Source organism: Neopsephotus bourkii, unplaced genomic scaffold (assembly GCF_033783945.1).
Source record: "Neopsephotus bourkii isolate Nb327-2 ecotype Australia unplaced genomic scaffold, CSIRO-AGI_Nbou_v1 NB_196, whole genome shotgun sequence".
Taxonomy (NCBI): domain Eukaryota; kingdom Metazoa; phylum Chordata; class Aves; order Psittaciformes; family Psittacidae; genus Neopsephotus; species Neopsephotus bourkii.
The window spans coordinates 3333237-3352246 of NW_026900709.1; the positions used below are offsets into that span (position 1 = coordinate 3333237).

Consider the following 19010-nt stretch of genomic DNA (forward strand, 5'->3'; position numbering starts at 1 on the left):
GCTGGCTGAAAATAAGTAATTATCCTCCCAGCCTTCATTTTTCTTTTGGTGTTTCATTTTATTTGTTTGTTCTAATGATGAACAAGGAAAAAGCAAGTCTTCAGCATATACTTGGCTGGACCTGAAAAACTGACAGTAAAACCAGCAGAACTCCTGCGTTAGTAAAGGAAGCTATTAAGCTACCAGGTTACAGAATTCATCAAACACATGAGCTGAATGTAACAGTGAAAGAAAGTAAGATGGAGTACCAGACATTCTGAAATGTGATATTGCTATTGATTGGTGTTGTTGGAAATGCCTACACCAAATGGTGTAAAGGTAGTGGAGCTGGTCAGCAACTAGGCATTAGTAAGGTCTAATCTCTTCATGTTTCAGAATTGATAGCATAAAGGCCAGGCACTCCACTGGAAGTAATGTACTAGCTATATTTTTCTTTGTAGGTAAATCAATAAACAACTGGATTTTTCCTAATAAACTCTCCAAAGGTAATCCTACTGGTCTGCGTACTTACACTGTGCACAGTAACAGCAAGATTCAAGGTCAATGTGCCTCGTGTAGATTTCAAGCCAGTTATGATTTGTGTTGCTCAAAGAACACAACTTCTTATACAGCCTGTCAAATCAAGAGATTACAAAATCTCTAACCATCATTGTTTAGGAGGTAAACTTTCATCTGTAGGAATGAAAACAGGACATAAACTAGCACACATTCTGCAGCACAAAATGTGCTTACAGTAAAGATCCCCTGTGGAAAAGTACACAGCTTTGGGCTAGAGGATGTTTGATAGATGGAGCAATTAGTTTCCCTTTCTCTTGCCAGTTTCTCTGTAGGGGGGCAAAGGTTTGAGTGGTTATACACCATATCAGAGGTATGCACTGGGGAGGAGAGGAGATGTGGCAGAGATGTTTATTGTAAGAACTGAGTGTACTTATGTTTGTTAATCTCCAGCGGTAGACAGTCTCTGTGTGCTGTATTCAAATATTTATTAATATTTTACAACTGATCCACAGATGTTTGGTTTAAAATTGGCTTAAGGAAATAAGGGGCTGGGGTCAAAAAGCTTCCAACTCACATGTTTTTAGAAAATAAGTAAGGGATAGTGGAGAATGAAGACAAAATTAGACCAACACAATACAGAATACAGAAATCTCAGCACACAAACAACACTCTAGGAATGTCATGCAGAGCATGAAATTGCCTTAAGCTGTTAGGGCTCTCTCTGCCCGAGTGAAGTAATGGAAATGGAGGTGAGAGATGTAGTTGACCTCCTTGATCTGCAGGTGGTTTAGCCTTGCTCCTACTTCAGCTAGTTGTGGTCTGGTGACATGAAGCTTGCAGGTGGTGTAGTAACATAATTGTGGTTCAGAGAGAAAACAGGCTTATGTAACAGAAATATAATTAAGTTCTTAAGGGGTGGGAGCTGATGGTCAAATAAAGGACAGGCAGTAAAAAACATGACAGGTTAAGAAGACAGAATACTTATAAAGTATCCTGATGAAGGGAAAGGCAGCACTCTAAGTTAGAATCATAGAATCATAAAATAGTTAGGGCTGGAAAGGACCTTAAGATCATCAACTTCCAACCCACCTGCCATGGGCAGGGACACCTCACACTAAACCATATCACCCAAGGCTTCATCCAACCTGGTCTTGAATGCTACCAGGGATGGAGCATTCACAACCTCCCTGGACAACCCATTCCAGTGCCTCACCAGCCTCACAGGAAAGAATTTCCACCTTATATCCAATCTAAATTTCCCCTGTTTAAGTTTTAACCCATTACCCCTTGTCCTATCAGTAAAGTCTCTAATGAAGAGTCCATCCCCAGCATCCCTATAGACCCCCTTCAGATACTGGAAGGCTGCTATGAGGTCTGCACGCAGCCTTCTCTTCTCCAGGCTGAACAGCCCCAACTTTCTCAGCTGATCTTCATATGGGAGGTGCTCCAGTCCCCTGATCATTCTCGTGGCCCTTCTCTGGACTTGTTCCAACAGTTCCATGTCCTTTTTATGTTGAGGACACCAGAACTGCACACAATACTCCAGGTGAGGTCTCACAAGAGCAGAGTAAAGGGGCAGGATCACCTCCTTTGATCTGCTGGTCACACTCCTTTTGATGCAGCCCAGGATACAGTTGGCTTTCTGGGCTGCGAGCGCACACTGAAGCCGGCTCATGTTCATTTTCTCATCAACCAGCACCCCCAAGTCCTTCTCCACAGGGCTGCTCTGAATCTCTTCTCTGCCCAACCTCTAGCTTTGTCTGGGATTGCTCCAACCCAGGTGTAGGACCCTGCACTTGGCATGGTTAAACTTCATTAGGCTGGCATCAGCCCACCTCACAAGTGTGTCAAGGTCCCTCTGGATGGCATTCCTTCCCTCCAGCATATCAACTGAACCACACAGCTTGGTGTCATCGGCAAACTTGCTGAGGGCGCACTCAATCCCACTGTCCATGTCAGTGACAAAGATGTTGAACAAGACCGGTCCCAACACCGATCCCTGAGGGACACCACTGGTCTCCAGCCGGACATTGAGCCATTGACCACAACTCTTTGTGTGCGGCCATCCAGCCAGTTCTTTATCCACAGAGTGGTCCATCCATCAAATTGATGTCTCTCCAATTTAGAGACAAGAATGTCATGTGGGACAGTGTCAAACGCATTGCACAAGTCCAGGTAGATGACATCAACTGCTCTACCCCCATCCATCAGTTCTGTGGCCCCATCATAGAAGGCCACCAAATTGTTCAGGCAGGATTTCCCCTTAGTGAACCCATGCTGGCTGTCACCAAGCACCTTGTTGATTTTCATGTGCCTTAGCATGCCTTCCAGGAGAATGTGCTGCAAGATTTTGCCAGGCACAGAGGTGAGACTGACTGGTCTGTAATTCCCTGGGTCATCCATTTTCCCCTTCTTGAAAATGGGGGTTACGTTTCCCTTTTTCCAGTCGTCGGGATCTTCACCTGACAAAGTTGTCATTAAAGAATCTAAATAAGTACACCAGTGAAGGAAATCTTATCTGTGCCCCAGTGAAGAAGCAAAAGCTTTAATCAGAGGCTGAAAGAACTTCAAGAAATGAAGCAGTCAGAAGGGAAGGGTTGGCATATGTGAAATCTTTAATTGTTCCCTTATTTTCCACCCTCTCAGTCAGATTGTTTTTCTTCTGGTTTTGCTTACCCTCTCTCCTTTTCCCAGTGAAATTCCAGTGTGGTCACAAATGATTAGTCAAATTTCCTTAGTATCAGTTCTCTCATCATCTGATCTTCTTTTAATCTTGTTACTGAGAAATATTAACGGTAGGATCTCAGACATGTTTAAAAATAAAACAAAATAAAACCCACCAACAATGTACACACAGTCTATCCTATCTCACATTAGTGCTGCTTGGTCCAAACCAAAATATTCATCACTATATAGCGGTATGATCTAAACACCATTGTATTCAATTTGCTTTTGATTGTCTCAGTGTACTAACAGTAGAACCAGCTCTTCTCTGTTGATGCATTTTTTTGCATCATTAGCATCTAGACAGGCTAGCTGAGATCAGAACCCTGTTTTTCTAAACACTGTGCCCTACACAAAGCAAGGCTGTAAAACCTTTGAAATACTAAGGTTAAAGATAATCAGCCCTTAAATAATAGTCTGCCTGGGAGGAGGCTGCTAGTTCAGAATGTGAAATAAGTGAAAGCAAGTTTTTGTTCACAGACTGAACTGTGGTTTCAGCACACAGTAAAATTACAGTATTTTACAAATAGCTGCGTGCCAAATTAATCACAGTAATAGTCTATGTGGACACTCTTTATCTGGCCCCTTTGTGAGGTAATGCAGCTTAGACAGAGTTTGCATGGAAAAAAGTATGCTGTGTCTTTGGAAGCAATCAGCACAAACACTGACAGTATCGAGGAACCTGAACAGACAATAAGTTATGTTATTGCCTCTTCAATAGAAAACTCAAAATAGAGCAGAGAGTCTTAGTGCATCAGAGAAAGAAATTCTGGTGGTCTTTGGACTAAAACATAAGACAAATATTGTGGCAGCCACCCCCAAGAGTGAGTTCTGAAGCTTCCAAAGATACAGTATGAATTTTAGGATCAGAAGATGTGTACAATGAAAACTGAAAGTCATTTTTTAAGCTGAAAATTCCAAACTAAGTGAAGTTAATCTCTCTGTTTCTCTCCCTAGTGAACAAAAAACATACTATTTGACACTTTGTATGATGAATTTGGGTTCTTCAAAGGACTTAAGTGTGCAAGGGACTGAGTAGTGAAAACCTTGCTTATTTGGGGAACAGATGGGTAAAAACTTGGGTCTGTAACCTTTCAAGACTTCCATATATTCTTATGCAGATAAATCATCTTTTTTTATTTTACTTTACATGCCACATATGTAAAGCTAAGTAAGCATGTGTGTGCAAGTAAAATGCCTTCTGATGATCCTGCAAGGACAGACTGACTGTGGTAGAGCAGAACTTCTTGTAAGCATGTATGACTGTGTTTAATGCTGTGTGTGTATGTGCACAGTTATGTGACAGTGTTGTATCCCTGTAAGCATTCCAAAGCATTAATCCATTTCTAAGGGCACTTTATTACTGACCTAATGGCAAGCATGCAGAAATGTGGAGAAATTAAATGTGGAGAAATGGGCTGCTGATTTACAAGTTAAAAGACTCATTAAACAAGAATTCTCACAGTCAAGCTGCAATACATATTGTGAGACTTTAATAACAGCAGATTCATCTTATGCTGGTGTGAAGCCTAACCGCAGAGTATTTTATCAGTATCATGAGCTATTACCAGCAACCATTTTTGTTAGAGTTGCACTGAAAAAGGTGAATAAACGTCAGTAATTGGGCTTTTACTTGAAATGTAGACATATGATTTAACAGATCGCTGGAACAGATTATACGTTAAAACGAAACTGAATTGGGTTACCTCTTTAGAATATTAGCTGAGGTTAACAAATGGTGTATAAGAAAAAGAAATTTCCCAGAATTCCACTGTCAGCATTTTAAAATGCATTCAGCACTAATCATATGCGGCAAGAACAGAAACAACTAACCCCAGTTGGAACACATCTAGAAGATGAGTTCTTGATTCTGTTGGCATTGTAATTGTTTTAAACTGAATTCTGAGACCATCTCTCTGGTGTTGCCATGCTATTATAAAAGTAAGGGCAATTATATCAAACTCATAGAGCACTTGTGGATGCCTCATCCCTGGAAGTGTTCAAGGCCAGGCTGAAAAGGATTTTGGGCAACCTGCTCTAGTGGAAGGTGTCCCTGCCCATGGCAGGGGTTGGAACTGGATATCTTCAAGGTCCCTTCTGCCCCAAACCATTCTATGATTTGTCATTCCCAAAACATTAAAGAATTTTAGCAAGTGATGTGACTTAATAGCTTATGACTTCAGGATGAACAGGGTATGAACTTGGGAAGGTATGAACTTTAGAAGTACCTTCTAGCTCTTTGATGCCAAAGGACTTTAAGCAACACCAGCAGAAGATGTAACAACCTATTCTGCTTAGTGCCAATAGCCACTAGCATTCCTTCAGCCTTTCTGTCCGTGTTCCCATCTGTGCTAATCATTAAGTAAGCCAAAGATTATGGCAGTATTTAGAATTTCTGTGGTTCAGCCCTTAATACAGATGCTTAATCATAAGTTTGTTCTGCACACCAGTTTGTCTGCTGGAAGCAGCATTGATAACCAGATCTTGCTTTTCATTTTTGTCCTTTTCTCTTTCTTTATTATATATATAAATAGTTTTGGTTTTCTTTTTGAGTAGTGATATTTTACGGGTATGGGTTCTAAAGCAGAAGAAATTTTAAATGTGAGGCAGAAACATTTAATTCAAGTAACGAAATCTGCAAACTTAAATAGTGGTAGAGGTTTTGTGTATGTTTGGTGTGGTTTCTTGTTGTTGTTGTATTGTTGTAAGTATTAAAATGCTCAGTAATGTTCAGTTTGTTTTTCTATTTCACAGGTAATATTTTGCTAAGAAAACTTTAATAGAAATCCAGTAGCTTACAAAACTATAATGCCTAACTGCATTTAGAATTGCTTGTATCTGTACAACAAAGTGGGAAACTCAGAGGGGCTAGGTTTTAAATTAACTACCTGAGCCATGTGATCTAGCAAAGCTTCCGAAGAATGAAAAGCATGTTTAATCTGGTAATGACTCATTTGATCTCTTCCTCCCAAAGCAATGTAACCGGTGTTGATTTCTCAAGAGTTTCTCTCTCAAATCCATGTAACTTTATTCTTAATAACTTTGAAATAATCTCCCATACACAAAATTACAAAATTACAAAAATTTAAGTCTGAGATTTTCAGGAGTCCAGTGAAGTCCAGGGGTGCAATGCCTATTGAATTTTAGTGGAAAAAAAACAGACTTTCACAAGCGGCTCAGCCTAACATGTTGCTTTGCAGTGGTTTCATTTGAAAACACATTTGACTTTACTGTGGCTGTAACTGCCATGACAGAAAGCCCTGAAATTTAAAATGGATCTCAACAATCTTAGCTATTGTTAATGTTGCATCTTTCTGCCTCCTTGATGCTCCTCTTCTTCCCCACACCCTCATCTGCTGCAGCATCTGTAAGAGCCGGGAGGATATATGCAATGGACTGGCACCTCCAGCCTATGCCCCATCTCCATACAAGTGAGCATAATTCAGCTCTTCTCAAGCTGTAGGGAGCTTTGCAGGGAGCAATCTTACAGGCACACACTTCAGTTATATGCTGTACTATATTTCTATCGGAGGTTTGAAGCTTTTTTTTGTTTGCAGTGGGGTTTTTTTTTACTATATAAGAAACTTGAAGCCAGTTCTCAGATTGGCAGTTAGAGTGAGTTATCATTGGTAGTGCAGTGTGTCCTGCAGAGAATGGATAACCATGGTTAGTCAGTGTTTGAACACATCACTCATGTCAGCAATTCACTGAAGAAGTGGAGGAGAGATAGTTTTCTTTGTACTCCTTATACAGCCTCTGTTTTGGAAGTTACTGTGTATTGTAACTGCCAGTGGCTGTGGTCTCGATGCCTTCTGCATCATAACTTGTTCTACCAGTGAAGAGATCTCATTTTTAGTTATTCTATGGTGGGTGCTGCTGGCTTGCTTTGTGTTATTTGTGGCCTGTAATTCACTCTGTATTTTCAGTAGCTTTATATGGACCTAGCTTGGACTCTTTTAGCACCATAATTCAAAGTGTTCCATCCTTTGCTCTCCTACTAGTTTCTCCAAAATTAGTTTATATATATAGATGTTATTTGATAATTATATATGACATATATTCTGTAAAGCCTGCCACACGCTCTTCTGGATTCTTCACTGAAAATAGATCTATTCTTTGTAGTTTAGGGGTTGTCGTTTGGAGGTTTTGAATTGTTTTGGGTTTTCTTTCCCTCCCCCCACTTATGATCAAAAGAATGTAAAAAATTCTAAACTCTCTCCTGCTATTGGTCCTGCTCAGGTTTGAAATATGATATGTTGCCATTACCATAGTAGGGGGCTTTCTTATGTAAGGAAATGAAAGGGCAGTATTCCACACCCACTTCAACACTCCCACACATGCACTTTCAGTTGCCATTTCATATGCCAGTAAAGGCCAACATGAATCATAAACATGATTTGTTGTCAAATAATGGTTAAAAGTCTCTGAGTTCCTGTTCTTTCCAATCTACACTACATACAGCCTCATTTTAGTTCCTTGTACATCCTCCTTACATGAAGCTGTTACAACATTTGTCATGAGGATTTTGCTGTCTTCTGTTCTGGAGGAATGCCTGAACTCCAGTTCTCTGTAAAAATACTGGTAATGCCACAGGTTTTTCTTCATAAAATTAATACAGCAAGAGGTCCCTTAGAATAGGACATTCCTGGTGAAAATAAGGTGATAGAGCAATCTTTTTTTTCCTTTATCCCCTCCCCCCCCCCCCCAGCTCTCTGAGAATAGTAATAACAACTACAGCTAGGCAGCAGCAACCAACATGAGGATGTAGCTCAAGGCAGAGTTGGCTTCTCTTCTACAGTAGATGAGAAAATGTTGCAGAGCGATAAGAGTAATCATTTTCCTACCTTTTGACTGCATGAGATAAACCTGCCTTTCACTCCTTTCTTGCACACAGTGGCCTCATCTACAAAATGAGGAGGAAAAGGGAATGAGATTTGTCTTCATTATCCACGTCCTTTATCAGCACTCCTTACCATACTGTAACCTCTGTACTCTTGCATCTGTCCTCCATTGATAGGTTCATTAGCATTGTAGTAAAGTTCAGTAGTCATTGATGTAAACAATTAACATAATGACTCTGATATTTTCAAATATGTAGCTTCATCCACATCACGGGTGACTTCCCACATAAGTAATATGTTAAATGATGCCCAGCTCTGTGCAGAGCACTTGTCTTCAACCCAACGTTTGGGGCAACTGTCTTCTTTCAGTAGAGGAAGCTTTACCATTCAAATTAAGTGAATGTGCATGCTTGTTCGCTGTCTCGGCAACACATGCCTATGCTATATTACATCTTTTTTTTTGTTGTTTAAATATAGTACATGAGTTTCGCAGTTGACAATGGTCATGAGCTGCAGAGCTCCAATCCATAGCAAAGTTTAACACACCCTGTAGCTGAAGCATTGCTTAGATTTTGTTTGGGTCCAAACTAATAGCAATTTTCTACTTTTTTCTGCTGCCACTCCCCCAGATCATTTACAATACCTGCTTACCTTGGGGCTTGGGAGGGAAGCAGTCTTTCCAGCCAAACTGCTGTGTTGGCTTTTAATCAGTTGGCAGGAGGAGCCAAAGTTAAAACTTTTTTTCCTAGATTGATGACTTCCTGGCTTTCCTTCATTCTTTGGTTCTTGCTTATAATCCCAAACCAGCGCTTTTAGATCCACTAAGCACAGTTGGGCTTTGGAGGCCCACACAGCAAAGACTGTATCTTTCCATCTTAGGAGGTAGAGTGAACAGCAAAGGCTAATCAGGAGCCCTGCTGTGGGACCAGATTGCTTTCAGCAAAATGTTTCTAGTCTAATTGTAGTGGAGAAAGTCTAAAACGTATAAATCAATCAATAGATTTAACAGCCTGATGGACTCTCTTTCTTTGAAACTTAAGAAGGAAAACAGGATAACTTTGCAAGTGGCAGACATGCTCCCTTCAGGCTTGCTAGAGTTCCATGCAGTCTGCAGCAGAGCTAGGACTTGTGCTGTTTCTATCTTCTTTCTATTTTGGACATGCTAGGAAGGAGCGTGAGAGCGTAAAGAAGTGGCATCTCAGTAGAACTGTCAGCAAAAATTCCTGTGCTCTGATAGGGCTCTTCCACTACCTCTGAAACTACCTCCCTGTGAGTGTGACTCTTTTAGGTCCAGCTTTCTCTTAGTAGCATGACAGGTGTGACCTTCCTATTGACAGGCTTAACATAAGAAATGATATATTCCATACATAAAGGTGATAGTTATAAACTTGTGGAAGCATCTCAGGGAGCGGGGAGGGGTAAGAGTTCTAAATTTTCAATTTTCAAATTTTCAAGGTAGTTTTCAGTTTTGCCAGGAACCACCTCTCTCTTCTTAATCATTAACCAGAGTATCTACAACTAAAATCCATTCCTTGCACCATCCTCTCTATGTCAGACATCCAGTCACAACTAAAAGCAGCTACTAATTCCAGTCCTGTTCAGCCATGTTTCCCAGCTATACTGTTTTCAGTTCTGGTACTGGCCTCAGGATCTTTTCATGGTGTTCCAGTATGTGATGGCAGTATGATAATATCATCCTACTGCCTCATCTTAAACAGGAGGCTTTTCCTGATTCAGAATCTTTGATTTCTTTGTCCTGAATCTCTCATTCATAGACTGTTCCCTTGTTTCCTAACTCAGAAGTTGGAAATGTTTTGCGTATATTACTGCAGAGAAGGACAGAGTAAGGTAACATATAATGACAGTAAATCTAGTGGCCTCTGTGAACTTCTCATAAACATATGCAGCTTGCAGTGACTGCTTTTCAATTCAGCTGATTAAAGAGTATGCAAATGTGTAACACTTAAACTGTGTGTATATGTATATATATATTTATATACACACATACACACATACACATGGGTGTCAATTTTAAGGATGGAAAAGAGCCTAGAAAATTCTTAAACTATACGAGCTTTTACTAGGCTTCACAAAACTACTTTCCCTTTGGCCTTGGGCCCAGCATGAAGCTGTGACTCTGATGGTTTAATTCTTCTGAGAATAACCAACACTTTACCAGAAACTATTTAGGCACAGAAGAATGGGTGACCTTCAAACAAACCCTTTTTTCTCTTACCTGAGAACCTGCTTACAAACTGGCTGGGAAGCATGTGAAGCTGGGCATTGTACCACGAGCACCGCTGCTTCCTTTTATCTTGCACTTCACATCCCTAGGCCTTCTTTGATTGGTGTCACTGCAGTGCAGTATCTCTAGCTTATTATTTGTGAGAACAAAGGCCTTCACAAGCTGGTTGCAAACCAGCTTACTTCTTGCAGAAGTGGTTCACCAGGTGGTAGTTTTCTTGCCAAAAGGGAGGCTAAGCTCAGCTCTTAGGTTCCTGTTGACTTCCATTCTCACCACGAACTGGGTGATGCTGGATGCCTTCCGAGTTCTGAGTAAAGCAGGAAGATGCAACCTTGGTTGCCAAACATTTATTATCTACCATTACCCTTTAGCTGCTCATTGGTATAATAGGTAAATGGCTGTAATACTTGGGGGAATGCTGATCAGGAAGACAAACATTTCCACGTTCATGTGAGCTGTTTCCTTGCTCTTGAAAGCCTAATTCCAAGTAAGTTATATGCTGCTTACTGCATAGAAGTGAACTAGGTTTTGCATTACTGTGGGAAAATATGTCTGGTTTGGAAGGGGAGGCAAAAGACAGCAGTAACACCTACAGAGTTCAGAAACCCCATTTCCTCCAAACCATCAATAACCTTGCATGCTAGCAGTTTGTCAACAATACGTACTTTCACTGGGACAGCTACTGCCTGTCAGTCAGCTTAAACCAGAGAACTGATGGGTGAGAGGGGGTGGATATGGCATCCTGCTCTCCTAAAGATTACTTTGTCCCCAGAAAACAGTTCAGATTTCAATCACACTGTGTAGGTGAGATGAGGCCATGGTGTCCCTAGTGCAACTGATTAATATGGGACACTGCAGTCACCTTGGTGGGAGATGGTTCTCAGATCCCAACCTAAGCTTGGGATCTTACTGAACCCCAGTACTTCTGCTGCTGGGTGTTGCCATGAAAAAACAGGGAACACTTACAGTTTTGGGATCCTTCAACACTGGGCTTCCTGGGTTGTGAATGCAGATGTATTGCAAAAGGCACTTTTGATAATAAGTATATTAACTACCAGATGCATACCCTGTAGCATGATATTCTCTCCAAGAAAACAGGCAGTAACAAAACCAGATTGTGCTGGATAAGGAGTGCTCAACAGCCCAAACTGGATTTTGGCAGGAAGAGCACCACAAAGAGTAACACTCCCCAGCTTTAAAATAAATAATTAATTAAATAAATTAATTTTAAAAAAAAAAAGGTCAGAAAAATACATAAAATTGTTAATAACCAAATATAATCAGCACCTTGATCTTGATTCCAAGGGAAGGCACCTCAAGCCATTAGCTAGTATCTCAAAAGCAGTCACAGGCATTGGTTTAATAATGGTACAGACTAAACTTAATGATGCTGTCTGCTGCTGGTTCTCCCATTTGGCTTAGCCTATGTCAACCTACTTAAGATACAAAATCTAAGAGGCTGTTTGGTTTCTGCTGACAACCAGAGGCCCTTATGGTTTTTAAATGAATTATACAAAACAGATTATAACCCTCTGTTCTTCAAGAAAGGATGTTCCATGGTAGTAAGAGGCAGTATGGTTAAATCAAGAGTGAATACTTCTTCTCAGCCCAATTTGATACTGTCTATATTAAATAATGCCTGTCAAATTTGGGTTGCATAATTCCTACTGTGAGTATAAAATCCAAACATGATAAACAGGAGGCCATTTTTTCTAGCGAGTATTTAGCATTCTATAAATAAACTGAGACCATATGTAAGAAGCTGCAGAATATGAAACCAAATAAATATAAACACTTATTGGTATATACATAAAACTAATATTTCAATGAGGAGAACAATCCTGGTGAAGAACACAGAATGGCAGAGCAGTGGGATGGAAGGAAGGGGCAAAGAGGTGTGCGGCCTTCTGAGCAACAGAGATCATAATGTAGAAGGGACCATGTGCAGATAACCCCTCCCATATGAGCTACTAACACTACAAGAGCTGATGGGTTGGTTTTGCGTGTGTGTACAGCATTTGGAATATGCCAGTCCTTTTAAATGTACTACCTATTGGATGCTCAGCGGTGTAGACCACTGTATCCCCACACATCCAGAGGATTACAAGCTTGGTACTACAGTAACTTTATACCGACTAGCACAGTAAGACAGATCAGATGTACAGCAATGTGTTATTAGCTATGTGTAGTAAATCCAGTACATGGTCTAACAGATTTCCAGCAGGCTGATGACTTGCATTCACAGAGAACACCCATCAGGTTTCCTGCAACATGTACCTGAGCCTCTCAGTTATGGAGGAGACACAGCTCAGCCAGACTGAATTGAGTACACCTAGATCAAGCACTCTAGCCAGAATTGTTGGTGAAGGCTGAAAAGGGAATGAATGTAAAGTGGCACAGACTTCTTTTCAAAGAAAGCTCAGAAGGAAAGAGGGAAGAATAGTGGAAGTAGAAGGAACACTCTGGTCTTATAAATATGAATAGCTGTCACCAGCTAAGCCATCCCTGGAGTGGCACACAGCTCAGGGTAATTGGTGGGTGAAATAAAGGCAGGTATTACCATATTCAAAGATCATGATCCTATTCAAGTTAATGAAAGCTGAATGGGTCATACTGCATTTGAAGAGTGAAAGCTTAAATGCCATCATAGCTATGTGTAAGATCTTGTCCCAGATCATCTAATTACATGATTAACCAACTGCTTCTGGCAATCCAAGACAGTAACTTGTATAGGAAAGCCATTTAACATTTTTATTCCATGCACACCAAACACATTCCATTTCCTACAGTCAAATATGCTGTATTTAGGGCTTGGGGTGGGTGTTTTGTATGTGTATTTTGGTGTTTATTTCCAAAGAAAATGATCGAGCTCTCAGCACTCCCATCTCCTGTAGTTTTCACCACTCTAAAACTAAGGCAAATTGCTAGTGCTTTTATGAGTTAATTTTCTTCATTCTTTGTTTTGATCATAGGGCCTGTCCTACTGATTTTTACAGGACACATGCTGTCTTCCTGCTGATTCATTCCCTCTTGGGAAAAAATGTAGCATTGTCCTCCTGCATCTTACCTATGGGAGGTATCTTTCAGGCATCACTCCTCATGCTTCCTGATTATGTTAAAATCTGCTTTCAAATGAAGAAGTTAATGGTTAGCTCAGTTTTGGGGGGTGAGTTTTATTCTTTTGGTGATTTGTGACATGTCAAATTCTGAATGTTCTAAGTCTGGCCTTCATGAAAACAAATTCTCTTGGTATTTCATAGCAGGGGAGAGGTGTGGTGGGTGTGAAACTGGAGATTCTCTAACCATCCTTCAGACAGCTAGTTTCCAGGGCTGTGCTTTTAGGGTTTGTGGCTTTTGTTAAACAGCTTCTCCAGAACTCCTGTCAGCTGGCAAATGCAAGGTGAATTATCAGAGTGACCAAATGACAAGGAAGGGAAAGATTCAACAGAAACAAACTGAGGCATTGAAATGACTGGGATTGCAGCACAAGTCAAGTACTATGTGTCTTCAGAATTCAAGCCCTAAGTAACAGTTTTGGTTTTACTGTGAGGAATTTCTTGTACAGCTACTGGTTTTCTTCTAAAGCATTTTGAAATGTATTTACATCCAAGGTCTGTTTTGTGTTGTATTTCAGACAAAGGGCTGTATTCAAGGGAGATCCAAGAGAGTATAAAATCAGACCAATGCTGCTCATTATTTAAGAGGCAACTTGTGCTTTTCTTTGCTATAATCCAACAGCATTACATACATTACATAGTGATGTTCTCCCTAATCACTTTGGCCATTTTAGGTGTATTGTGAACAGACGTGTCTCTCTTTATCTCCCGTGCATTAACATCTATTTGTTTCTTTCTTATCAGCAAATATCTATTCATTGGTCCTATCTTTTTTTGCATTCATCTGCATTAAAATGTGTCACTCATTACCTCAGGGTTTGTATATAAAGTCTCCTGCATCTAGCAGTCCTGTTCTTCCTAGCTATTGCATCACCTAGAAACAACAGTACTGTTGATAGCAGATACTTGCATTTCTCTCCCTTATTCGTTTCTTAGTTCAGTCAGTCAATTTTTGCAATTAGGCTGTGCTGAAGTCCTGTGAGTTTGACAGAATAATTGTAATCATCCTTAGAAAAACAAGTATTTTTTGTGCAAGAAAGAAAAAGTTTCTGACCCTTTTCAAAAATAGCTTTGAAAGTTATTTAGACAGAAAATTTACAGGTCTGCTAGCTTCAGCTATATCAGCTTTACCCTGAAATAAAAGTCCAGCACCTAGGAGGCAGTTCATATTTAAATGTGGATTTCTAGTGAGCTACTTATTATTTTCTGTCTTATGAGTGTACTTAGGAGGACTACTCAAAGATTTTTCTCTCAACTGCTCTGTAGTCGTAATGATATTTTTTACTCCTCAGAGTACTAAACTGCTCTGTATGTAGGTATGTTCACATTGATTTTTCACATAATTTAAAAAAATCCTACCATAGATAATATAATTTCTTGTAATGATGTTAAGATGTTCATGGCCAAATGTTAAAATATACAGAGAATGCAGCGGAGCAATAATGAAAGGTAAATTTGATTATCTAAATGAGGTCTTGATAATTAACGCTGATCTGTAATCTTTGCCTTGTAGATATGTAATAAGCCTTCCCAAAACAGTTGCATCAGATTTTTAGTATTTTATTCAGCTAGGGGAACCAAATGTTACTATTATTTAACTCTATAATTATATGATAGGACAAGGGGTGATGGGTTCAAATTTAAACAGGGGAAGCTCAGGTTAGGTATAAGGAAGAAGTTCTTTACTGTGACGGTGGTGAGGCACTGGAATGGGTTGCCCAAGGAAACTGTGAATGTTCCATCCCTGGAAGTGCTCAAGCCCAGGCTGGACAGAGCCTAGGGTGACATGGTCTAGTGTAAGGTGTCCCTGCCCATGGCAGGGGGGTTGGAACTTGATGATTTTAAAGTTCTTTCCAACCCTAACTATTCTACGATTCTATGATCATAAAACTCTAAAGCACACTGATGCCCCTAGGAAGGCTTTGATAGGCAAGGCTCTCACATGTAGTACTGAGACCCTCCTGGGTGGAGGACAATTCTTTCCTAAGTGCCTCTCTTCTGACTTGCAGAACATGATCCTTTTTGCCAACTGCAGCTACTGTTCCTTCAAACTGACCTTCTGCCCTGTGGCTACACTGCTTTCCACTGGATGTAGCTAATCTGGCAGGTATAGAGGCCAAGGGGGTTTACTGGTGTGAAGAAAGTGCTGCTTCATGCTTGGCTAGTAACAGCTTCTGGGGATAATGCAAATGTAATGGTGAAAACAAAACTAGATTAGGAACATCTGAAAACAGACTTTGAAACACTGCTCAGAATAGCCTGACTTTAGTTTCCAACCATGTCACTTTTCAACTGTGTAACTCTATCCCAGTTGAACAATCACATAGTATTCAAGTAAGGCTTTGTAATGAGGAGATTTTAATTTGTTACCTGTATAAATAATTCTAATCTACAGATCAGTTGCCCTCATTTGAATGTTGCTGTGTTAAACTGCAAACACACGTGTCTAAACTTCGCTTGCAATGTTGAAGCAACTTATTAAAAAGATATTTGACAAGTTTGGTCTCTTAGATATGTACAGCTGATAACTAAAGTTTATCATAATAATTCCATTTAGTTAAATGTGCAGTTTTTCCAGCAGAAACACGGGTAATATTAGTATCGTGTCCAAACAAACTACCTGTAATTGCTTCCTGTCAGAACTGATGTAAAAGCCCTGGGAAACAAGTCAACTCTTGATTATTTGATACTGGATGTTCTATTGTCTGATGCAAGAAAAAAAAAAGGGGGGGGAAGCCATTTATTACTATTATAATCTTATTTCTGTAGCGCAGAAGTTTCTTCACAATTACACAGCCCATAATCATGTCCTCTGCAGCTTTGGTGTCTTTTGTTTGTTAAGTATTCCAAGGAAATCCACAAAGCTGCTACCAGCAGTCAGAGAGGCAGGAATCCTACGCAGTTTTCAGGACAAGCTTTTTCCCAAACATGGCGTGTTTCATGGCCAGTTCCTGGTAGCAATCTCATTTAATAAGCATTCTCCATGTGATTTGGACCTCCTTGTCCTTAAGATGCTACCCCAGTAGTCTTCAGTGGCAGTGGTGTGGATAAGAGGCTTAGGGAATCCTTTGCATATAATTAGAGTACAATATCTAGTCCCTTTTCTCCCCTGTGAAGACAGAGTCCAGTCATCTCCGGGACAGCCAGTAAGTATAACAGGATGTTTCATTTCTTTCTTTTTATCCTAGCCAAGCAGACAGAATGCTATCAGACAATGACATGGTGAAATAGCATAGACTTCTACAGAACTGTTAGGAAAATTGCAGATGCAGAGCAAGAATCTGAGTCTGTTCAAAACTCCCTAACTTTAAGCCTGTAGGTATAAATCTGAGGGCAGACTTTGGTTACTACGTTAAAACAGGAGTTATGGGAAGTCAGTTAGCTTTTCCTGTCCCACAGACTCTTTATGAAGCATCAGGGGGAGCAAAGAGAGAGAAGTATTCCTACAGCTTGTGAGCAGAAGCAGTAAACCTGGAAATTTAGCTTTGTAGTTTCAGATTAAAATGTGGGCATAAAATATTCTCCCAGGAAGTTGGTTGGTTCATAAGTGGGAACCGTGATATCAGATGTAATACAGACATTGGACCATCTCTTGTATTAATTCAGAAGTGTTGCAAGTTTTGCAGCTTTTTCATAGAGGAGGGTTGGATGTTAGCTCTAAACGTAGTAGAGGTGGTACGAAAGCCTGTTGCACACTTAATGCACTCAGCAGCTTGTATTGTCTACTTTGTAAAATACACAATTTGGTAAGTAAAGACCTGCTGGGTGATCAGGAAAAAAAAGAGAAGACACATACAAAATAAGTGAAGAATATACCTGAATCAGATGTGTTAATCAGTAACGAATGAGAAACTTGCTGTTAGTGTGTTCATCACCAATCTTTAATGACACATCATAACTACTTTCCCACTGTTCATGTACAGAGTGTTAATGGCATAGGCTCAGAAACTCGAACAGAAACAATTGCATTACATCATTTCCTCTAGAACTGTTCTTGTTTTAGATGTTAAACGAACAGATAGTGATGTGAATATGGTAGAGCAGAAGATAACTTAGCTATCCAAATGGATTCTCAAACACCTGCATCTAAAAAGGGTTATGGTAAATTTGTTGCACTCTTATCAAGCAATAAATGTTACATAGTGTGCTTAAAAGTGTGCGTCTGTGTTTAAGAAATATGTTAGATAATTGAAAATTAAATTTGGCAGTGATGGATCATCAATAGCTAAAGCCATGCAAGGTTGAGGGGTACCACCTCTAAGTTGGATATCAAATCTAGGGGTTGCAAGATCATACTGCCCCCCAGAAACAGTTTCTGGAGGGAAAGGGTTCAGGGGCAGAAGGGGCAGTCTTCCCAAACCCACTTTGACAAAATGCTGCAGCGCTTGATTTCAGATAAAGTCTTGGATAAACTGCAAGTAAACTGGATTATGAAATTACATCAAATCAGACTGGCAGGTTGCATATGCACGTAAAATATCAGGTTGTATGTTAAGCTCTGTGGAAAAGAAGCATCAGCCTGGGTCTTGAATTGCTTGAAAAGAAAGGGTGTTTTACATTACAGCACATTAAAACTCTTCTGGAGTACCATTAGCATAACCTGTTCACTGTCTTGGCAGGTGATGATTGCTCCTAGATAGGCCTAAAGGAAATGAATGCTTTGAAAGCATAAAGGGGTGCTCAGCGACAAAGAGGAATTCTGAAGTTACCTGGGGCTGAATGAATACTAAGAAATCCTTCTCATCAGGGTGGAGTGAGGAAGAAGCCTTGATTCTTAATTCCCCAAGCAGTGTGTTGGTAGTACAAAAAAGGGATTCACAATACTAGGCTTCTTGATTCCATCAGGACAGAAGTTATGCAAATGGACCAGATCTCTGAATATCTGTGTTAAGAATTTGACAGCACATTGGCTGTTAATTAATTGCAACTGGACAGAAGGGAAGCAGAAGGAACTCCTCGTCTTGCAGTAAGACGGTCCCTCTTATTTCTGTCCTCTGTCTGTAAGTGCTTTGTATGTAATTCAATTACCTATTTTGGATTTTGTATGACCAACCTTGCTACTCGTTCTTAACCTGAATTTAATAACATGGATTTTAATGACTTGAAGATACCTAACTAATATCAAGGTATTCACCCTCTACAGGCATGGCAAACTTTAAACTGGGATGTTGGACTATCTTCATAATGTGCCCTCCCTACTCCCCTCCACTATCACTCTCAGGTACCCAAAGGTTAGCCAAGTGTGCCACTGTACTCATGTGGACTACCATAAAGATGACAATTCAGAAATGTGGGTCAAAGAAACATCTTTGGCAGTAATAGCCAAGAAGCATCTTCATATACATTAAGATAGTGGGGCCTGTGCACCTAACAATACTTAATGTTTCCTGTTACTGAATTTTGGCAGTTTCCTGTTCAGTGTTTCAGCATGGTATTCCAGAAGATATAAGAACATGGATTCTATTTCAAGGAGATAATCCATTGACTTAAGTTACTGAGGCATTCACCATGTGTACTTTGTTTTGAGAGCCTAGTGCTAGCCATTACCTTGCTTAGACTGTGCCTGTATGAATGTTTTTTACACAT

At 40.1% G+C, this 19010-nt stretch overlaps 1 protein-coding gene across 2 annotated transcripts in view; it reads left to right on the forward strand.

Annotated features, from left to right (window-relative positions):
- Positions 1–19010, forward strand: part of SLC39A10 (solute carrier family 39 member 10) — an 88611-nt gene that overhangs the window by 11048 nt on the left and 58553 nt on the right. Inside the window, exon 1 of one of the 2 annotated variants that reach the window (XM_061376935.1) lies at positions 16440–16570. The exons of the other annotated variant lie outside the window; for it this stretch is intronic. The gene's annotated coding sequence lies outside the window, so the exon portion shown is untranslated. Of the gene's footprint in view, positions 1–16439; positions 16571–19010 lie in introns of those variants that run through there. 2 annotated transcript variants of the gene reach the window in all.